Raw genomic sequence first — 10,000 nt, forward strand, 5'->3', positions numbered from 1 at the left:
GTACCTTGTAATATCTTTCACCTGTGTCATGCAGTTTCATAAGCTCATGAGCGTGAGCAGATGATGGATGACACACGGCGATATGTAATAACTCTGCTGTGTTTACACGGATGAAACTCATCTGTACGCTGCATTCAAGTGCTTGTCAGGAGGTCCTGCTTCTTTCTGAAGTTGTAATTATGAGTATGTCGCATTTATTTTTGAACGCTTGCTGCTATGTGCTATGAATTGCCCAGTACATGCTTTTTCTGCATGTAAAAAATGTGCAATATCCTACAACTGACAGCATGTGTGTGTGTGTGTGTGTGTGTGTGTGTGTGTATGCTAAACAAGTGTAAGGCTGTAATAATTGGCATGAAATACTAGAGATAAAAGCATCTGATTTTGATTAGGGTATAAATACTGAAATTAATTTCTGTTGGTCGCACACTGCAGCCATGACTGTATGACCTTTTCTTGCAAGAAAAATCTTTAAAATAATTTTTTCTCATACCTCCAGAGAAATAGAAATTATAATTATAACACAATTTATTTTTAAACAATTGATAAAATAAATATTAAAATAAATATCACTAGTAAACTAAACTGCATTGTCGCTATACTTTTATTTATATAATAATAAATTATATATTATTTAATAATAATTTCAATTGATAAAATAATCAGTTTTGTTCAAATTAAACTAAATTTAATTTTGTAAAATTTCCTTTTTAATAGTTGAGATTATTATTAATTTAATATAATAATAACTAATATTCATGGCTGATTTATTTCTGTTTAAATAACGTTAAATGTTACAAAATGTTAAATAACTGGGCTTTTGTTTTGCCACAATACTGCAGACCTTTCTTTGACTACTTTATCTTTTAACCCATTTTCATAACAAACTTCACAAGATGTTTAATTTAAAAAAAAAAAGCTACCAGCCAAATGGTGAGTAACACTTTTACTTGCATTTGTTATTAGGCCCTGTATTTAAATATAAATGTAATTCAGATGATGTGTAAAAGAGGCATTATACCACTTGAACATAGGCTTATAGATATATGCACGAGCACAAAAACACTATAAAGACAAGAACAGGAACGTGCCGGCTGGCAAGAGAAACGCTATTAGAGGAAACACATGAAGAAAATACAACAAGGTGACCAGAGGGGAAATGAGAAACGAGTGAATTGTGAATCTGTAGAGTAATTAGTTGAGCTCTGGCTGAAGCGCTAATGGACTTCTAATGTTTTTTTCTGTGTGGGCAGAACACACGCTGATGAGGAAACAGTCGCAGTCTGTGAGGAGTCATTATCATGTCAGTGATATGATTTTGATGATATGTTGTGGGATAATATTAATTGTTAATATGGTTTTGGGTTTTAGATTTAGATTAATTCATCTAAATACATGCAAAGTCAATGAGAATTAATTCAATATGAAAACCACGTAACACACCCAGGGCAGCGTTTGAATGAGCAAAACTCATTCTGTGTGTGTATGACTTCACGTACAAATCAGGTCAATGTTGATTTAAACAACTTATAACAAAATAAATCAAAGAAATATCCCCACAGTACTATTGAACTATAGTATTTCAAAATACAATTTCAATTTCTATATCTGAATATTTAAGCATCTTAATTTTGTCTTTTTATAATAACTGTGCAGTTGCTAGGGTGATTTTGGTGGAGTGGTTTTTAATATGTTGCTATGGTGATCTGGGTGTTTGGTGTTTTTGTACATGGTGATATGTAGTTGCTATTGTGTTAAAGGTGTTTTTTTACAAGTTGCTGTGTAGTTGCTATGGTGTTAAGGGTGATTTTTTGTACAAGTTGCTATGTAGTTGCTATGGTGTTAAGGGTGATTTTTTACATGTTGCTATGGTGATCTGGGTGTTTGGTGTTTTTGTACATGGTGATATGTAGTTGCTATTGTGTTAAAGGTGTTTTTTTACAAGTTGCTGTGTAGTTGCTATGGTGTTAATGGTGATTTTTTTACAAGTTGCTATGTAGTTGCTATGGTGTTAATGGTGATTTTTTTTACAAGTTGCTATGGTGATCTGGGTGTTTGGTGTTTTTGTACATGGTGATATGTAGTTGCTATGGTGTTAAAGGTGTTTTTTACAAGTTGCTATGGTGTTAAGGGTGAATTTTTACATGTTGCTATGGTGATTTGGGTGTTTGGTATTTTTGTACATGGTGATATGTAGTTGCTATTGTGTTAAAGGTGTTTTTTTACAAGTTGCTATGTAGTTGCTATGGTGTTAAGTGTGATTTTTTTTTTTACATGTTGCCATGGTGATCTGGGTGTTTGGTGTTTTTGTACATGGTGATATGTAGTTGCTATTGTGTTAAAGGTGTTTTTTTACAAGTTGCTATGTAGTTGCTATTGTGTTAAAGGTGTTTTTTTACAAGTTGCTATGTAGTTGCTATGGTGTTAAGGGTGTTTGTTTTTACATGTTGCCATGGTGATCTGGGTGTTTGGTGTTTTTGTACATGGTGATATGTAGTTGCTATGGTGTTAAAGGTGTTTTTTACAAGTTGCTATGGTGTTAAGGGTGAATTTTTACATGTTGCTATGGTGATTTGGGTGTTTGGTATTTTTGTACATGGTGATATGTAGTTGCTATGGTGTTAAAGGTGTTTTTTACAAGTTGCTATGGTGTTAGGGGTGTTTTTTTTTACATGTTGCCATGGTGATCTGGGTGTTTGGTGTTTTTGTACATGGTGATGTGTAGTTGCTATTGTGTTAAAGGTGTTTTTTTACAAGTTGCTATGTAGTTGCTATGGTGTTAAGTGTGATTTTTTTTTTTACATGTTGCCATGGTGATCTGGGTGTTTGGGGCTTTTGTACATGGTGATATGTAGTTGCTATTGTGTTAAAGGTGTTTTTTACAACTGTTACCATTACTGACAATATTTGACGTACCATTAATTCTAGTGTGACGGTGCTCTGGTCGCCAACGCTTTGACTCACACACACAAAGAAAGATACAGAGCTAGAGTCTTACATAAAACGCAGAACATAAAAGCTACATATAAACAATATTCTTTGTTAAATTCTGTTGCAAGTTCCTTTGTAATTCTTCAGCTTTTCAGAACTGCTGGTGTCTCTGGTAATGGGCGGAAGTAATGCGCTAACGACACTCTTATTTACTGGCGCTCACCTATTGTCGTCCCTGTTTTGATTTCAGCAAATCAATTGTGAACAAAGACGAGTTGATTACTATTCATGAACACAGCAGCTCATTAATCCTTGGGCGTTTTATATTATTATTAGTATTATTCATTCATCACAATTATTTTTAGTGTTTCCCCCTTTTTATAGAAGCTGATTACTAAAGTGTCCACAGAAAGCTAATATACAATAATATATTGAATTTAACATTTGTCTCTGACATTGTCCCACAGAAACATTACAATAGTGTAGATTAGTGTACAATTTTTATAATAATAATTTATTCTATTTAATGTGCTTTTCATTAATTTAACATATTTGTTTTGGGGACATCCAAGTTATTTGACATACGTGAATAGTTACTTTCCCTGGTAATTAGTTACTTTTATTATGACGTAACTCAGTTACTAACTTAGTTACTATTTGTGGGAAGTGACTAGTAACTATAACTACCCAACACTGCATGTTGCCATGAAGTTGCTATGCGGTGGTTTTATCCATGTTGATATGCAGTTTCTAGGGTGATCTGAGTGATTTTAACATGTTGCTATGCAGTTGCCATGCGGTTCTAGGTGGTTTTATGCAAATTTCTAAGCAGTTCCTCTAGTAGCCTGGGAAGTTTTTAGAATGCCTGGGTGTTGTGGAGAACCAGTGGATGGCTACAACTTTTGGTCAGATGGCAAAGTGCCATTTTTTCAAACCTTGCAGCACTGTTTTAGGGTTCTGAGATGTAGCGTAGCTTTAGCGCCAAAGACTTTGCATTTCATTGCGTTTCATTCATGCAGAACACAAAGCTTAAGCTTGCTTAAATCTTTAACACTGCTCTTCCACTGCCGTGTATGGCTGTTTCCCTCAGGACGTGCAAATCTAGTTATGTTTGAAGTGTGTCAGTAGCTTCTCCAGAAACTTCTTTACTGTCTTCAAAAAGATAAATGATTTCCAGAAAGCCTGCCCTCCAGAAGATCTTTGATCCTGGCACGAACCCTCCAGAGGGCCCACACAACATAACATTAAATCCTTCGAGTGTGCTTTGGCTCTCTATTCACAGCGGGCAAGTAAATCTGAATAAGAAGTGACATCTTTAAGCTTCATTATATTAGCACATGATCCCCTCTTAAAGTCTCTAGTAGAGTCTTTCTCCTCTGCAGCATGTGTTGGAGACTTCCTGAGACTGTGGGCTAATTGTACTCGGGGTAAATGGGGCCTGCTGTTCGCTGCCACTACACACAGGGTGACTCTGATAGATGATCGAAATCGATTTGAGCTTTGAAGCTGGTTCAGAAACCCCCCGCCACAGCTCACACCCACTGTGTTGGCATTTAGCAGTGGGGTATCAACTTCAAAAATACTGTGCTATTTAGGTAGGCTTGAGAAATCTGACATGCTAGCATGCTGGCAACGGGTCTAATCATGCTAACAACATGTTAAACCACGCTAGCAATCTGCCGGAACGTGTTAACACATGCCAGCAATGAAACATGTTAAAACATGCTAAGAAATGTGTAAAATCGTGTCAGACACAGTACAACACGCTAGCAATGAAACATAATAAAATACGCTGACAATGTGCCAAATCATGTTAGAAACATGCTAAAACATGCCAGCGATAAAAACGAGCAATTGAAACGAGAAGTGTGTGAAATCTTGTTGTAACAACATGCTAAAAATGAAACATGTTAAAACATGCGATGTGCTAAATCATGTTAAAAACACGCTAGCAGTGTGTTAAATCATGGTAATAACATGTTAGAATCATGCTAGCAATGTACCAAACCCCACTACCTAAAACATGCCACTTTGTGATAAAAATGTAAGCAAAGCATAATAGATCCCTGGTCTATATTCTAAAACTACTCAGGCCATTCTAACTACTGCATTGGAATATATATATATATATATATATATATATATATATATATATATATATATATATATATATATATATATTCAATGCAAGCTTAAAGTATGAAGTATTAACTATATTAAGAGTATTTTATTTTATATATATTAATTAATTTATTTATTTCTTAATTATTTATTTTTTGTTGTAGTAAAATAACGCCATTAGACCACCCTAACAAATGTATAGCCACCATATGACACACAAAACCCAACCAATGCATAACAGCATGTTTAAAAACACCCAGAAACCTTAGCAACTGCATATCAGCATGCTACTCCAATCAAAACGACGCAATGGCATAGCAACATGTTAAGACCATCCTGAACAGCAAAGAAATGTTACAAACACCTTAGCGACTACACAGCTACATGCCAAAAAACTCCCAGAACAGCCTAGCAACCGCATAACTACATGCAGAACACCCCAACAAACGCATAGCAGAGTGTTAAAACCACCCATGTACCCTAACAGCTCCATAGCACCCATGACCCCCCCTTGCATGTGCATAGCAACATGCATAAGACCACCTAAAGCACCATAGCAATCAGTGTTTCCCCACAGGCATGTTCAGTCATCACACATGATACAGCAGCCCAAAGCTTTATGACATGCTGTTGTAACTGACACATCATCAGGAGTGCATGAATCCCAGGATACTGGCACACATTGATGGATATATATAGCTCTCAAGATGGGCATCCCTCAGTTCGGTCAGATGATGCTGGGTCTTTGTCTTTCTCTAGTGAACGACTGCAGCCGGTGGCGGCGTGTCAAGGGAGAAATGGTGATTAATGCACGGTGGCGTTCCCTCAGCTGATTGGCCGTAATTATGGGAAGAGAGGCGGGGTGAGCGGGTGGATGGGTGTCTGCTGACGAGAGCACACATTTGCTCCTGTTATCCTCTGAGAACAGCCGGAAATTAATACAAACCACATGGGCCAACCCGTGTCCCTTGACTTACACCCTAGCAACTGCATAGCAACATGCTAAAAATCAGCCAGAACGGCTTAGAAATGGGGGGTGTGATTATAGTAACGTCTCAATATTTGACGTTAAAAGACAAAAAAGACAACTGCTAGCAACTGCATGCCACCCAGAACACCCTAGAAATTGCTTAGCAACGTGTCAAAAAAATCTACCAGATTTCCTAGAAATGTGAAAACTGAATTCTGTATTTTGAGAATAAAATGTATAAAATCAGCCAGAATTCTGTGGTGTTCTAATTGCTTTTGGAATGTTGCTATATTGTTTTCTGCTTGCTTTTAGAATGTTGCTGTGCTGCTGCTCTGGTGTTCTACATGTTTTAGAATGTTTTTATGGGTGCTTTTAGAATTTTGCTATGGCATTATGGTAGTTTTTAAAATATTGCTATAGTGTTTTCTGCTTGCTTTTATTATGTTGCTATGCTGTTGCTCTGGTGTTGTACATGTTCTAGAATATTGCTATGGTGTTCTACATGTTTTAGAATGTTGCTATGGGGTTGCTATGGCATTATGGTTGTTTTTGTCGCTGTAGTGTTTTCTGCTTGCTTTTAGAATGTTGCTATGGTGTTCTACGTGTTTTAGAATGTTGCTATGGTGTTATGGTTGTTTTTAGAATGTCCTATAGTGTTTTCTGCTTGCTTTTGGTATGTTGTTATGCTGTTGCTATGGTGTTCTACATGTTTTAAAATGTTGCTATGGTGTTATGGGTGCTTTTAGAATGTTGCTATGGCATTATGGTTGTTTTTAGAATGTCCTATAGTGTTTTCTGCTTGCTTTTATTATGTTTCTATGCTGTTGCTCTGGTGTTCTACATGTTCTAGAATGTTGCTATGCGGTTGCTATGGTGTTCTACATGTTTTAGAATGTTGCCATGGTGTAATGGGTGCGTTTAGAATATTGCTATGCTGTTGCTATGGTGTTCTACATGTTTTAGAATGTTGCTATAGGGTTGCTATGGCATTATGATTGTTTTTAAAATGTCGCTGTAGTGTTTTTCTGCTTGCTTTTAGAATGTTGCTATGGTTTTCTACATGTTTTAGAATGTTGCTATGGTGTTATGGGTGCATCTAGAATGTTGCTATGCTGATGCTATGGTGTTCCACGTGTTTTAGAATGTTGCTATGGCATTATGGTTGTTTTTAAAATGTTGCTATAGTGTTTTCTGCTTGCTTCTAGAATGTTGCTGTGCTGTTGCTATGGTGTTCTACATGTTTTAGAATGTTGTTATGGGTGCTTTTAGAATGTTGCTATGGCATTATGGTTGTTTTTAAAATGTTGCTATAGTGTTTTCTGCTTGCTTTTAGAATGTTGTTGTACTGTTGCTATGGTGTTCTACATGTTTTAGAATGTTGCTATGTTGCTATGTAATAGTATACTAGTGGTGGGAACAGTTGACATAAAGTATTAATACTATTTTCCCAGTTTCCCAGAGGTCAGCAGCATTACTAACAGTAGTTTCAGAGTGATCTCCGCTGGCCTGGAGTTCAAAACAACAACACTTGAACCCACCCTACCAGGTAAAATGTCTGACACAAACTACCGAACTGTAAATACAGACATTATGCTAATGTATTTGCACAGGAACCACATGGGAACATTTGGCTGTTGTCACAATATCAATGACTATTGATGAGTCAAGAAGAATGTCATTGCATTGATTTGAAACAACCTGTGTTTCACCCAAAACACCAAACATCAAACCTGTCGTAATCTGGGGAATGTACGTGTATGCATTTCTTTGGTGATACAATGATGTAGCCAGTGCTTTCAAAATTGCTAGCCACAACTAGCAACAACTAAACTCCCTGGGCTATTGTGTTATTGGTAGTGATACTAGAGCCACATATTAAAAAAGAAGGACCACTAATTCCTGTGAAATCAGTGTGCAGGGATTTTTACGGGGCTTTGTGCTGCACGAAGAATGCCATTTTTATCATCCGCTTGTACGATGGCTCTGAAGTGTCAAAACACCTCTCAGAGTGCTTGCTACGGAAAATAACACAGTAAATCAAACAGGATTTGTACTTGGTACGCAATTATATGCAATTATACAATTATACCAATTAATATAATTGTATATGGCTGAATTAAAATGCTCCATTATGGAGTTTTCAAAATTACCAATAGTACCAGATTAACGTCACGCAAAGGAGGGGTTTGGAAAAATGAACAGTAGAGCGAATTATTTGGGTGTTGTTGAGCAAGTAAGGTAAAAGTAAATACACATTACAGACGAAAGTCTTTTTTGACCTTGCATGCAGGCCAACCTATTGTTGGGGACTCCCAAAACCAAAAAATTAACCTTTTATTACCTATTATAGGGATACTTTAAACTTAAGTCAATGCCATGAATACATATGAGCACTTTCAAGTCAAAATGCAGCACAGATATTTTTCTGTGAATGTGTTTCTGAAGGGGACTGTCATTTTTATTTTACTTTACCTATAACGCCTGAAAAAGCAGTGTTTATGAGCACGGCGCTGCATTGTGTACAGCCGTTACCGGGGTATACCGCTGCATTTTCAATAAGCCTTTCTGCTGTTTGTTCATATGGACCCATGTTTTTACACGGCAAACACAAAGACTTGTAAATGTGAAAGTTGGTAATGTGCCTTCTAAAAATATAAAAAATGAAGACAGTAATATTGATATAATAATTTATGTTTGACTCATCCCTTTTCATAAAAACGGTTTAAAGGCTGAAAGTTTTTTGTGAAAATGTTTTGTTTTTGTGAAAGCTGTAAAACTTTTTACTTTTTACTACAGATATTGTCTGACCCCAAATACACAGTGTTCATTTTACTTTTTAAAAAAAGAGGTATATATGCCTTTAATTTAACATTTTAAAAATTCTGCAGATATGTTTTTGATTGACATTTCGATTATTATTTGGGCTAGTTAAATGAAGTTTTGGGCTACTAAAAGCTTAGCTGAAGGGCTACCAGGGATTTAGAAACTTTGCGAGCGCTAGATGGTAACACGTTGGTGTTTTGATGCATAACATGGCAAGAATTGATTTTTATATTCATGTTCTGTGATTTTCCACAGTAGCACAAAGAAAATGTCCGAATAGCCTCTCACCCCACCGAAATATATTTCACGCTCGCTGAACAACTAATTTAGCACTGATTTACACACTGACCTCACGTAATGTGATTGACACTGCACTCTCGGTCTTAAACAGGAAAAATCCAATCATCTCAAAGAGCTCAGAAACGATGACATGCTGCTCTGTCGGCAGTGACCTCTGCCTGTAAACACTCACACACGACCATTTGTGTATCGATTGCCGTTGGCTTTTGGAGCGCTGCGTGATTTTATTTTGTGACATTTTATCAACGGAGCGGCTCATGAATGTCGAGGGTCAAAGTATCACCAGAACCTAAAGCATCTGTATATCTCTTTTAAAAAAAGCCTCAGCGGTCCTCACAAGTCACAAAATGAAGAACAAATACATGATATTTCAAATTTATTTAGCAATTTTTGTCATTTCTGTTATTGTCAATAATAATTTACTGTAATACAGGTTTAATGAAGTACTACTTTTCTTTTTCAACATACAGTAAAGGCATTGCAATAAATCAAAACGTGTAACTGCTTTACAATTTAAACACTTTATGCAATGCTACTTTAGTATTATTCATATACTATTATAGTGTTTATAAATATTTTTAGTAATACTATTTTTCTTATTGTTATTGGCTTTTGCAATTTGTATTAATTTTTGTTTTTAGGTATAATCCGAATTTTGTTATATGTTTTATTTAGGTTATTTCGACTAACTATATATATATATATATATATATATATATATATATATATATATATATATATATATATATATATATATATAATTTTTAAAATATATATTTTAGTATATAATTTATTTATTTTAGTATTTTTAAGTTTCATTTTAGAATGACTTAACAGTTTTTATGCTATTAATCC

General features: G+C 35.5%; 1 long non-coding RNA gene across 1 annotated transcript in view; it reads right to left on the reverse strand.

The window, feature by feature from the left end:
• Positions 1-10,000, reverse strand: part of LOC122356282 — a 17,601-nt gene that overhangs the window by 4,163 nt on the left and 3,438 nt on the right. The window lies entirely within an intron of this gene.

The sequence above is a fragment of the Puntigrus tetrazona genome, chromosome 13, assembly GCF_018831695.1.
Source record: "Puntigrus tetrazona isolate hp1 chromosome 13, ASM1883169v1, whole genome shotgun sequence".
NCBI classification, from domain to species: domain Eukaryota; kingdom Metazoa; phylum Chordata; class Actinopteri; order Cypriniformes; family Cyprinidae; genus Puntigrus; species Puntigrus tetrazona.